Source organism: Macrobrachium rosenbergii, chromosome 40 (genome assembly GCF_040412425.1).
Source record: "Macrobrachium rosenbergii isolate ZJJX-2024 chromosome 40, ASM4041242v1, whole genome shotgun sequence".
Classification (NCBI taxonomy): Eukaryota; Metazoa; Arthropoda; class Malacostraca; order Decapoda; family Palaemonidae; genus Macrobrachium; species Macrobrachium rosenbergii.
Genome location: NC_089780.1, coordinates 28112100 through 28125032, shown reverse-complemented (window position 1 = coordinate 28125032; position 12933 = coordinate 28112100). Strand labels below are relative to the sequence as shown.

General features: G+C 45.3%; 1 protein-coding gene and 1 long non-coding RNA gene across 8 annotated transcripts in view; one reads left to right on the top strand and one right to left on the bottom strand.

Moving 5' to 3' along the window:
- LOC136826296 (uncharacterized) overlaps positions 1-12933 on the bottom strand; it is a 236496-nt gene that overhangs the window by 42334 nt on the left and 181229 nt on the right. The gene's annotated exons all lie outside the window — the stretch shown is intronic.
- LOC136826292 (RNA polymerase II-associated protein 1) overlaps positions 11034-12933 on the top strand; it is a 62300-nt gene continuing 60400 nt past the window's right edge. For 2 of the 6 annotated variants that reach the window (XM_067083518.1, XM_067083514.1), the window contains exon 1: positions 11034-11172. The gene's annotated coding sequence lies outside the window, so the exon portion shown is untranslated. The other 4 variants (XM_067083516.1, XM_067083515.1, XM_067083519.1 and 1 more) reach the window with 4 other exon arrangements.

Here is a 12933-nt window from a genome sequence, read left to right as displayed (position 1 = left end):
GCTGAGTGGAGGAGGTCTGGGTATTTAACACAACTAATGCATGCGAACTGCCTATCCTGGAATCATTATTTATTAAACAACTAGTTTCTCAGTTAACTTTTTTTATGCATTCTGTCTTCTGCCTTCTTGGTATAAGGTTGGTTAGCGGTGTTTGATTGTGCTTTTATGTCTTTTTTGTTTTTTCGTTTTTTTTATCTTGTATTTTAACTGTGAAGTATTTTATGGATTTTATTGATTTTAAGAGCAATTTTTAAAGTAATTTTATTCATTTTTTAACAGATTCCCTGATGATGTAATAAAGCTTTTTATTACGAAACGTTGGAAATACAGAATTATGCCGAGATGAATGCGTTTCCATGTTCCACCTTCGCGCTAATACATCTTATTACGTTTACTCTCAGAAACAAAATACATGGGTATCCGGTTTAAATTCAGAAAACACGAAAAAGAAAAAAAAATCATGCAGCTGCCCTTTCTCTCACATGTAACTAATTATAATATTTTTTGGGGGAGAGGGTGGCAATATGAAACCTATACAGATTTCTATCACTTACACTCAGGAATATAACTGAAATTACTCAAAATATTTGTAAATAAGAAAATAATATATATTAGGAAAAGACTTTAAATTAAGAAATGAGATATTTAAAGTGAATCTTTCTGATTCCTGATACAAACATAATAGATTCTTGAATAGTGTACTCCAGAATATTTCTCAGATTTTAGCAGGAGTAACTATAATTACTGGCAAAGTGACGATCTGATTGGAGGAGGAGGAGGAGGAGAGGATAGCAAAAGATAGTCACCAGATTCTTGATTTAGGAAACCGTTACTGTTGTTTAAGGGCTTCAGGAAACTGATTTCGTAGCTGCTGAGTTTCTTCATCATCTGCTTTAGTCTTCTTTTTCTGGTGCAGGCTGATCATGGCTTCTGGAGGGTCATAGCTTCCTGTACGAGTTTTTTCCTTGGCCTGCATAGTTATTCTCGTAGTAAGAAGTCCTATCAGACTTTGTTGCTTGAGAACTGATCGGTGATCATCTTTTATTAGATGTAAATGGCCGAACACTCTCTCAACCGATGCATTAGAATACGGAAACGACAAAAGAATGCTAATGAACTTTCTTAACTGGGTATGCATGAGATCCTATCACATTTTTTTCATAAAATATGACATGCCAGTAATCCATGACGCTCATATTGGCACTTAGTTTAGGATTCATGGCTTGCTGTCGCCATTCCAAATCAAGTTGCTGAGCATTAATGTCATCACTCAGATATGGGAATCTTGTCACTATGGATGTTAAACTAGGTATACTCAAATTGCAAGCAACTTCAGGGTACAAGCAGGATAAAAATTCAAAATATTCAACTCCGTCAAATCTTCCTCGAATTTGTTTAACACATTCGACAAGGAAATTTTTGCAATGTGTATAAAACAACCGTGTTTCTCCCATTTCTGTTGCTATACTCCGAATTGCAGCTGATCCCTTTAATCCAAGATAAACCTTCTTTAAGGGTACATATTTTTCATTACTTGGATCAGTATTCTTTATATCTGTACCACGCACATAGCTAAGTTCCATAAAATCAGAACACATATTCATAATGAGAGTGGTAAGTTCTTTTCTATATTTCAATTCAATAATATGAGGTTTTTAAGATAATCTTCATGAAAATTGCTGAAAAATTTAAAATTTCCTTGACAAATCCTGGAAAAAAACATTAAAATTCCCTGAATTTTAAAATTCATTGAAGTTCTCCTTGATGACCCAAAAATTCCTTGAATCAAGGAAAATTCATTGAAAGTGGAAACACTGGCAGTACCACCAACAGAAAAAGGACAGTGTCGTACTTCAAAATTTGTTAATCTGGACAAATCTCTTTTATAAGGGACATAATCTCAATAAAAGGTGTTAACTATGACAATAGAATTCGTTTTACATTATGATACGCAATCAATCTCTTTATTATTTTTTTAATCTTGGGAAAATAATTACGTCCGGCAGCTTCGTCCTGAGAATGTTGAAATTAAATCTGTAAAAGAAAACAGGTATGGATAGACTTCGATCAAATTACTCTTAATATATTAATGTCCATTTTTAGTGTTCCAGTAGTTAAAATAAACCACTAAATGATATCTGACGAAGATAATGTAATCTTACAGCAATCATGTGATATTTAAATCACCGTTCCACTGAAAAATCTCGTGGTTTTTAAAGTTTTTTCTTAATCTTAGAATTAGTTATGAAGTAATGCACGTCAAAACATCCTATTTTTTTAAATAATTTCCTAAAAGCTTTTTGCGCCTATAGAATTATTTTAAAATATAACAACTTACGAAAGAGAGGCTAGGATACTTTTATATTACATAATTAGAGATAATTATACAAAATATCTCTTAACTTGAAACAAAATAGCGAATTTTTACCAATAACAACTTTACTTCAAGTAATCTTTATTAGCTAACTACTACTGTTTGCAACTCTGTGATAGCTAAAATTTAAATACGGAGTACATACGCTCCCTGTGGATTGTGGGCTGCTCTAGAGCAAGAGCCAGTGCCAGCATAATGCTAAGTTCACACATTCACGTATCAAGTCACGCATGCGCACGCACAGCCGGAATTTGTGAAACTTGCGCATACGCAAGTAAATAAGCCCCGCCCAACTGGATACGTGTCACGGGACGATGTGCGTGATGCATGCGTATTATAGTGCGCCGCAAATGTATGCACTGCGTAAGGGTGACGTGACGCTGACAACAAGCGGCGGCACAGTCAGAAGTAGTGCGTGGCAGAGCACGTAACACCAACGTACGTATACCGTATATACCGTATGTGTTACGTTTTGCGTAACTGAGTTACGCAAACGTCACGTTGGCCCCACGTACTGCGGGGGTTAAACCCCAGCTATATAAGGGCCGGCAGCTGCACATGTGAGGCTAGTCAATGCCGTAATACCACAGCGACAAGACATACTACCAACGTGCTGAAGCAACATGGACAACATAGCTGAAATGCGTCAACTTATAGCTATAGCAAGTAGGGATAGACCAGAAATGTTGCCACATATGTCATTGAGTATGTGCACGTCATGTTATTGCTGGAGCTTGCAATGATTGCTGCAAAGCACATAGAGCAGAAAAAAAGGCGGCCAAGGAGGGTGTGGGCGTGGCCGTACCTGCAGAAAAGGATGGAGCAAGGTCATTATGACATGTGTTCTGCACAATATGATCATAAGAAGAAATGCACGAAGACAAGAAGATCAGGAGCACCCTGTCACACATGCTGTCATCCCTGGTAGCTGGAGTGACCCGTCCTTAGGAGCAGCCCTTCCAACCGTGACCGGCAACACTGCAATGAGGGATGCTAAGGAACAGCGTAACATGCTGAAGGAATACTTTTCATCGGCTGAAGGCTCCATGCACTGGCAGGAGAACATGATTTAGTAACTCTCCTGCATACCTGATTGTTGTAATTATTTAAATGTCTGTTCCTGCATATATTTTGGACTTATTTAAAATTCAATAATGTATCAATTCAGGATTATTTTGCCCTGTGCATTTGTGTACTTCTGTTTGTTTTAGTTGATTTAATAAAAGATATTGCTCAAATCCATGATATATTACTCTCATCAATACTTGGTAATTGGGAAGAGGATAGAGCGGGACATGACTTTGCAAATGTATGTTTAATCAATATGAAACAAACATACATATAAATAAAAGAAAGAAGATGTAGTTATTTTGCCCTTTTTAATAATTTCTTAACATGGAATCTATTCTGATATGATAATTCTATCATTTTTGAAAGTACCTTCTCTTAACATTGTTTCTATTCTGTTCCTGTATTTATTTTGGACTTATTTAAAAATCAATAATGTATCAATTCAGGATTATTTTGCCCTGTGCATTTGTGTACTTCCGTTTATTTTAGTTGATTTAATAAAAGATATTGCTCAAATCCATGATATATTACTCTCATCAATACTTGGTAATTGGGAAGAAGATAGAGTGGGACATGACCTGGAAGCGCGCCGCCTGTCCCTTTTATCCCAGGTCAAAGCATTGCCACATCTCCGCGGTTGCGGGGGATGCGGCAATGTTGCCGCGTCTACTCCCACGCCATTCTGACAGCCACGCAGTGCCCTGGGGCAGCGTGGGCCCCCAGGTAAGGGCGTGGCAACTGCGCGGTCAACCCGCGGGTGGCGCCACGCTACCTGACAGCTGACCTGGCCACCCACGCAGGGTTTTGAGCAGGTCGAAAGGTTCCTGCCCCCCGGCGCACGGCCAGGTGGTCCGTAACGGTCGCGCCGCATGCTGCCGCATTTACACAGTACTTACGGTACATTTACGTTGTATTTGCGTTGTGTTTACGTACTTTCTGGCTCCGCCCCGTTCGTGGCCGTGCGTGGGCATGCGTGCCTTGATACGTGAATGTGTGAACTTAGCATAAAGCCTGTAAAGTCCCCGCTAAGCTGGTTTTCTATGGTGAACCGCCCGTTTTCTACGGTAACGCTCCTACGAGATTGGGTCAAGCAAAAATAGCCACATTTTATCTATGTAAATACGTATCTACTACTAATTCATTTGCTCCTGTTTTCTTTGCACATGTGTTAGAATATTGTTGTGTCAATTCTTGTTAACTTACCTTTTATGTTACTTGTATTTACCTATTATAATTGACACCGAGAGTAATTGACCTCAGGTCACCTGTATTCTATTGCATTCCTCTGTGTTACGTCTGCACGCCGCATTATAAGTGGCCTGCGTTCTGACTAAACTAGCAGTACATGTCAACCTGCTCATTATGTAGCACCTCTTACAGTGGTGACCCCGGAGTGGTTCCCGGAGCCATTAGCAACTCATACGGCGACCTAGTCTTGGCTCCATGAACTACCTCCACCCCTAACGGACTAAACACGGCACTTTCACAAAGCGTTCGGGCATGCTGACTTTCGTCGGCAGATCACCAGCATCATTAGTGGACACACGCGGCGTGCTCCCAAGTGCATATTGACGTGAGTAACCCACTCCCAGTAAGAGGGCAATAGTGGATATGGACGCGGACATTCCCCCCCACATACAGTTAACCGCGAACTTCACGGACGCGGACATCTCCCTCGTGCACAACCCGCCCGCGCCCTCCCCCACGCCTGGGCTCGCGCACTCCTCCACGCCAATACCCACTCCCTGCACGCTGCCTGTCCTGACGGAACAAACAAGATCTGCCCTCGCCATAAAGCTGCCGCCCTTCACACAAAGCAACCCGTCATCATGGCTCTACAGGGTCGAGGGGCAGTTCAGGCTGGTGGGACTTACCGACGAGGTCCTGCAGGCAGACGCTGTGATCAACACCCTTCCGGAAGAAGTCTACAGGAAGCTCATCCCGTGGGTGTCTGCTGCACGTCCCGTCACCTACCCAAAACTGAAGGCCTCTCTCGTCGAGACCTGCTCCCTGCCGGTCTCCGATAGGGCCGCCCGTGCCCTTGATCTCTTGAACAACCCTCGACACGACAAGAATATCCTGGAGACTTGGGGCGTGATCCAGAACCTCCTCACCCTTCCCAAGAAGGACAGCAGCAGCAGGCAGTCGGAGATAAGCCTGTCAAGGGAGATCCTCCTCCGTCAGCTCCTCCCAGAGGTCCGGACCCAGATCCTCGAGCCCTATACAATGCCGCTCGAGGACCTACTCAAGACGGCGCAGCAACTGACAGACTCCACAAGGGCAGCAAAGCAGGCATCCACGCCCACACACCCCATCAGCTTCCTCCAGCCGGAGGGTAGCTCGGAGGAGGAGATAAGTGCCGTCACCAGGCGGCGGCCAACCTACCACCACAAGAAGCATCCACTGGGGCCTTGCTACTACCACCAGCGGTACGGCAAGGATGCCCGGAACTGCCAACCCCCCTGCTCGTTTGCCCATCCAAAAAACGGGGGAGGCGGCAGCCAAAAGAACAGGCCGCCCTGGCAGCAGAGGAACCCAGGAGCCCAAAACCAGTAGGTTTCTACATCTGCAACACCATCTCCGGCAGGATGATGCTGGTCGACACTGGGGCTGTCCAATCAGTGTTCCCGCCATCCAGAGGGGACCACAAACGCCCGCCGGACCCGGCTGCCTTCCTGACAGCCGCCAACGGGTCCCCCATCCTCTCCTATGGCACCAGGCTCCTGTCAATCTCCATCCTCGGGCAGAGGTACAGCTGGAGCTTCATAGTCGCGGACATAAGGACCTCACTCCTGGGCGTGACTTCCTCGCCCACTTCGGTCTGGCAGTCGATGTCGGTCACAAACGCCTATTGGACACTGACTCCTGCCAGTCCCTCCCCCTGGCGACGGGCCCCAGCGCGCCCGCCATCTACTCCGTCATCCCACACCAGTATGCCCAGCTGCTGAAGGAGTTCCCCAACGTCTTCAAGCCTGAACTGCGCCGGGTACCCGGGACCCCTGCAAAGCACGGAATCTATCACCACATCAAAACAAAGGGCCCCAATGCACGCAAAGTTTGGGAGGCTTCCCCTTCGGGGCCTTCAGGAGGCCAAAGACACTTCCGCCGAGATGGAGCGGATGGGCATATGCAGGAAGGCCTCCAGTCTGTGGGCCTCTCCCCTCCACATGGTGCAGAAACTGGATGGCTCCTGGAGACCCTGCGGCAACTACAGGCAGCTCAACCTCGCAACTGAACCAGACCATTACCCTCTTCCAAACATGCAAGATCTCACGGCCTCTTTTCACGGGGCCAAAATATTTTCTAAACTAGACCTTCTGAAGTCCTACTTGCAGGTACCAGTTGCTCCAGAGGACATCCCCAAAACTGCCATCATCATGCCCTTTGGGTCCTATGTCTTCGCCTTCTCCACCTTCAGCCTGAGGAACTCGGGGGCAACCTTCCAGAGGCTAATGGACGGCATCCTGGGGGACCTGAACTTCTGCGTCTGTTATGTAGATGACATTCTAATTTTTTCCAGATCCCCAAAGAACACCTGCGGCACATCCAAAAGGTCCTGCAGCGTCTGCAGGAGAACGGCTTCGTCGTCAGTTTTGATAAGCGCACCTTCGGCGTCGAAAGAGTTGACTTCCTGGGCCACGAGATATCCCCGGGGGGTGTTTGTCCACTTGCATCAAAGGTCGCAGCCGTCACCAGGTTCCCCACCCCTCCCTCCATCAAGGCCATACAAGAATTCCTCGGGATGGTCAACTACTACAGGAGGTTCATCCGCTGGGTTGCGCACACCATGGCCCCCCTGGCGGAGATCCTGAAGGGCCACCTGAAGTCCTTATTTTGGGGACCCAACCAGCAACAGGCCTTTTCCCTGACGAAGGCCGCCCTCGCCGAGGCAACCGCCTTGGCTCACCAGGACCCCAGCACTCCCCTTCAGCTGACAACGGACACCAGCAACGTCGCCTGTGGGGCCATCCTGGAACAGGTCATCAACGGAGCCCCTCAGCCCATCGCCTTCTTCAGCAGGAAGTTCAGCCCCACTGAGTCCCACTACAGTACCTTCGACAGGGAACTCTTCACAGTGTACCAGGCGGTACACCACTTCAAGTTCCTCCTGGAGGGTGTGCCCTTCACAGTTTGGACGGACCACCAGCTGCTGGTCCACGCCTTCACAAAGCTGGGGGATGCATGGTCCTCCAGGCAGCAGCGGCACCTTGCAGCCATCGCGAAGTTCACCTGCACCATCAAGTACCTCCCGGGCAAGAAGAACCCAGTAGCCGACGCCCTCTCGAGGATTGAAATCGACACAGTGCAGCTCGGGATCGACTACAAGGACCTCGCCCGTAAACAAGCCACTGACCCAGAGACTCCAGCCTACCACACTGCCATCACGTCGCTGAAGTGGAAGGACGTCCCCCTCAGCCCTGGAGGGCCAACACTGCTGAGCGACATAAGCACTGGCCACCCCTGCCCACTAGTGCCCGCCTCCCACTGTTGCTGGTCTTCGACATCATCCATGGACTGTCCCACCCCTCCAGAAGGACGACGGCCAGGCTGCTGGCAGAGAAGTTCGTCTGGCATGGCATACGGAAGAATGCAACAGCCTAGGCAAGACAGTGCATTCAGTGCCCAGGCCAGCAAGGTAGGGCGGCAAACCGAATCCTCGGTGGGCATTTTTCCCCAGCCGGGGAGACGTTTCAGGCGCATCCACGTCGACGTCGTGGGTCCTCTTCCCCCATCAGGAGGAGCAAGGTACCTTCTAACAGTTGTCGACCGCTCCACCAGGTGGCCCGAAGCTATGCCCATGGAAGAAGCCATCTCCAGTGCATGCGCAGAGGCCCTCCTCTCTAGCTGGATCAGCCGTTTTGGTGTCCTGGACCATATAACCACGGACAGGGGCCCCGCCTTCATGTCGGAGCTATGGACCACCCTGGCATGCCTGCTGGGGACCACTCACCACACCACCATCGCCTACAACCCCGCAGCCAGTGGAATGGTGGAAAGGTTCCACAGGTCCCTGAAGTTGTCCCTCATGACCCATTGCACCTCTGACAGTTGGAAATACCAGCTGCCCTGGGTCCTCCTTGGGTTGAGGACCGCTCCCAGAGCCAACGGCGATCCGTCTGCAACAGAAAAGGTCTTCGGGGAGACCCTCGTAGTCCCGGGAGAACTCATCACAGGAGAGCGAGACGACATATCATCGCAGAGGCTCCGCAACAGGGTTGGGAAGTTTGCCCCTTGCTGGCGGACGTATACCGACAGGACGTCCCCCTTCATGCCTCCCGGTCTGTCCTCCGCCACCCACGTCTTCGTCAGGGACGATACTGTACCCCCACCCTTAACCAGGCCCTACAGGTGGCCTTTCCTCGTGCTTGGGCGGAACAAGAAGGCATTCCGACTAGCTGTCCACGGGAAGGAAGACTGTTTCAATTGACCGTCTCAAGCCCGCATGTCTGGAAGAGGACGTCGGGGGCACTTCCCAAAGCCTCCCGCAGGAGGTGGCGCCCCCCCTGCCCGCCCCATCAGCAAGAAGACCTTATGGGCGCCCCAGGAAGATCCCTGGACCCGGCAGCAGAACAGCTCAATACAAACATCCACAGGACACCGTGGAGGGCGACCATTCCCCCCCCCCCCCAGCTGGCATCGAGGAGGCGGGGCCCCCTCCGCCGCCCCAGCAGATACCTGCTGTGATCAGACGTTACCTATTGGGGGAGGGGGGAGTATTGTAAAGTCCCCGCTCAACGGGTTCTCTATGGTAGACATGCCGTTTTCTATGGTGCCTTCACATGCGACCTAAGATCGAACGGTCGCAACCTTATTACCATTATTGTGAATTGTTTATTTATTACCTATTCATTTGCCCTTGTACCATGTATGTGTGACAGAAAATTTTTATGTCCAACCAGTTATTGTTAATCATGATGTTTTCTGTATGTACCTGACCTGTATTGCAGAGAAATAGTTTGACCTCAGGTCACATGTAAAATTTTTGTACTTGTGGTCTCTGCGTATACACAGACGTCCGCACGCCGCTTAATAAGCGGGTCGCTTCAATAATAAATTTCCCCCACCAAAATCACTTTCATGCATCATAATAAAGTTTTCATGTAAGCTACCCATCTCACAGACTCATCATCAACATAGAGTTACGGGCTGCTCTCAGAGCAAGAGCCCGTGCTGGCACAAGGCCAGCTAAATCTGCAACAGCAACAACAACATAATAAACTAGCAGTACTTGTCTTCCTGCTCTTTCTTTAGCACCTCTCACAGTATCAATAGACTCCCAGAAAGCTTTTGACTCCGTGGATAGAAGAAAACTTACTGAGGTCATGATGAAGTACGAGTGCATTTAAAGGTTATAAATACAAAAGCAGATATATACAGATGAATCAACAACACAGTTTCAATAATATAGAACAAAAGGAATTAATAGTAACAAATGCCATAAGACAAAGGTGTAATGAATCAGTCATACTTCCTAAAAGAAATTTACATGATCATTGAAAAGCTAGAAGGTTCAGCCGTAGGATTTAGGAAACGAAATTTCAAGACAAAGGACACTTCTCTACATAGGCGATGGACTGGGTCATTATCTGAAAACAAAAATAGAAAACGCTATAAAAAATTTCATAAAAACTGCTAGTGAATGTGGTATACATACAAAAAACGATAAGTTACCGGTACAGTGCAGATGAAGTAGAAGACAGGCAGTACAATGAAAGAATAACAGTTGACGGATAAAATTTCAGGTGTTGCAATCAGGCTGTTAAGAAGAGCACAGATCAAGGCAAAGTGGATGGCAAGCATGCCTAACTCATTCATAAGTAAAAGCTGCATGATGAAAAGAGAAGCTGTATTATAAGGGATCAGCAATGCTAACGTTTATGTGTGCTAGGAAAGTTATGAAGCTCACCAAAAAAGAGAGAAATATATAAACAACGAAAAATAGATAACCAAGTTTACAGGACAATACCGAAAGCATCAAGGTACACATCAAGCTGTGCTCTATGATCTGAAACGTGTTTCTTTCTGCCACTCAAAGGATAAGAGGTACACAATATTCAATCTGGACTGTACCCTCGAGAGTATCAGGAATAGTCCCTCCACGAGATCTTGGGTTTTGCAAATTAAATTTAAAAATTAAATTTAAGCAAAACTGGATCGATTAAAGAAAATCATTTAAAATAAACGATAAAATACAGTTAGAAAAAACACGGAACAGAGAAATATATGACAAGACAACACTGAACATCTACACTTATTTTTAGGAAAATATGAGAAGAAATTTGGTAAATTACTGAAATAGCTATACTGATTAGCATAGGTAGATTGAACACAACAGAAGTAAATGGCAGATGAAGATTAAAGCGGAAGACAGTAAATGTTTATATTGAGAAGAAGTTATTGAAAACCTACATTTCTTTACTGCCTAGTACACAACAATACTGCATTATATAGAACAAATCTAGATATATGCAGCAGCCATATCAGGAAGATAAAGAGGAACTAATAGCTACCCCACGGTATAAGTTTTAGCTAAAAATGAAATTTAAAACAATTGGAAACAATTTATCAAAAACAAAAACGTATGGTGCGCTAGAGACATACTTGAACAAACACAACCCAAGTCAAAAATAAAACGAGAGCCGGGAGCCGTTCCATAGCATGACTCTTAAAAATACTACTTCCACTACCACTGTACCAACAACAACAACACCACAGGAAGTAGTTAAGTTAGTTAACCGTTATCTATTATATATATTCATAAAAGTAATTTATTTAATACATAAGCAAGTGAAGGGTCACTTAAGGATTCTGGGTATTTCTAAGCAAGAGCTCCGCACGGACGATTACCTTGGAAATTGATTTTTCCTATACTTTTATTGTTGCTGATGAAAGAGGTAGTGTGTTTATTGTCGGCCAATTGATAATAACAATAATAACCTCACATGTACCCAACATGGTTGGGGCCCCTTTGGGAACGCGAGGTTTTGGAAACTGGGAGAAAGACCACCATGTTGTGAGCCAATGGAAAAGTGTCGCGAAAGAAAGTGCAAGTCATTAGGAAGCCATATGTTCAAGAAGGGATTGCTAAGGAAACCTATTATAAAAGGAACTGTACTGACCTAACGTGCCCTAACCTAACCTAACCTAGCAGGCTGTGTTATTTAGCCAGGGCTCCACCCCCCAGTGAAGGAAACTCCATTTTTTACCGAAAACTCCCCTATAACACTGAGTAGGCCCTATGCACAATAGTATTCCAGGATGGCCAGCGTACAACTTCTGAGGTTAATTACAGGTTAATTACAGTCGACTGACAAATAATAATGGTAAATTCTTGACAAGCAACCAAAACACTGTAGGAAAAATCAATTTCCAAAGTAATACCCCATGCTGAGCTATTGCTTAGTTTTATCGGACTCAGATTTCCAGATATGTGTTAGAATGAAATTAGTGTGCACAGTTTTTTGTTTTATAAAACTTTTGGTTCGAAGACCAGATAGCCAGAGGTATAGCCCAGGCAGTGATGAGATAAGCCTAGTAGTTTATTCATCCTAAAACTTGCAAATTGGGTTTTCATGACGGGGCTAAGGTATTGTTTTACTATAATACAATAACTCAAAGGAATTTATTTTTGCTGTTCCTAAGTCTCCTTAGGCCATGCTTAATATGAAAATCATACTAGGCTAGGCTAAAGTCTTGCCAGTGTACAGTTATCAAAATATTTACCGTCTTTTTATTTTTTTAACGTTCAGTCCCTTGGGACTGGTATATACTAAACACAGTGCTCCTGGAAGTAGCTGAAGTATTAGGCTAAAGTAAATATTTACCAAAGCTAGGCCTAGTTAAGGAACACAAATGAGTGAGACATCAGGATAGGCTGTTCAATAATTTAACCTAACATGGAATGCTGACTAAAGCTGCAGAGTTGCACATGCTATTTCTGTGTGATGTAGCCAGCTTGAAACCCAATCAGAGGCATAGGCTATCTTGACAGGATAAGGCTAAATTATAACCTAACTTCACTTATCCTAAGGTACTGTGCCCCAACTACCTTCCCAGTGGATAGCATGGGGAATCCTACAGGGGTACTGTTTTCATCCCATCCTCACTTGTGAAAACTATTCTCATCTGGGATTATATAAAGGACATACCTTAACTATAATCAGACTTGAATTAAGGTGTTCTCTCCAAAAAGAGTGTTTTATATAAGTAACTTACCAAGTAATGACATAGCTATCAGTCTCACTTAACCGCAGCAGTTCTAAGTTTGAAATTCGCGGTAATGCGCTATTGTTTTAGTGTAGGTAACTAGACCCTGCCCACTACTGGGGAAGAATAGGTACAACAGTGCTGAAGAGCCCAATTCGTTTCTGCTGGTCAACAACTGTACATGGTTGGTTGAGCAGCTCTGATTTGAATTTTGCCAGATGGTTGTGTCTTTCGCTTTTGGTGAAGCATTCATTTGTGTTGGCAGTGTGCTATTTATTAGC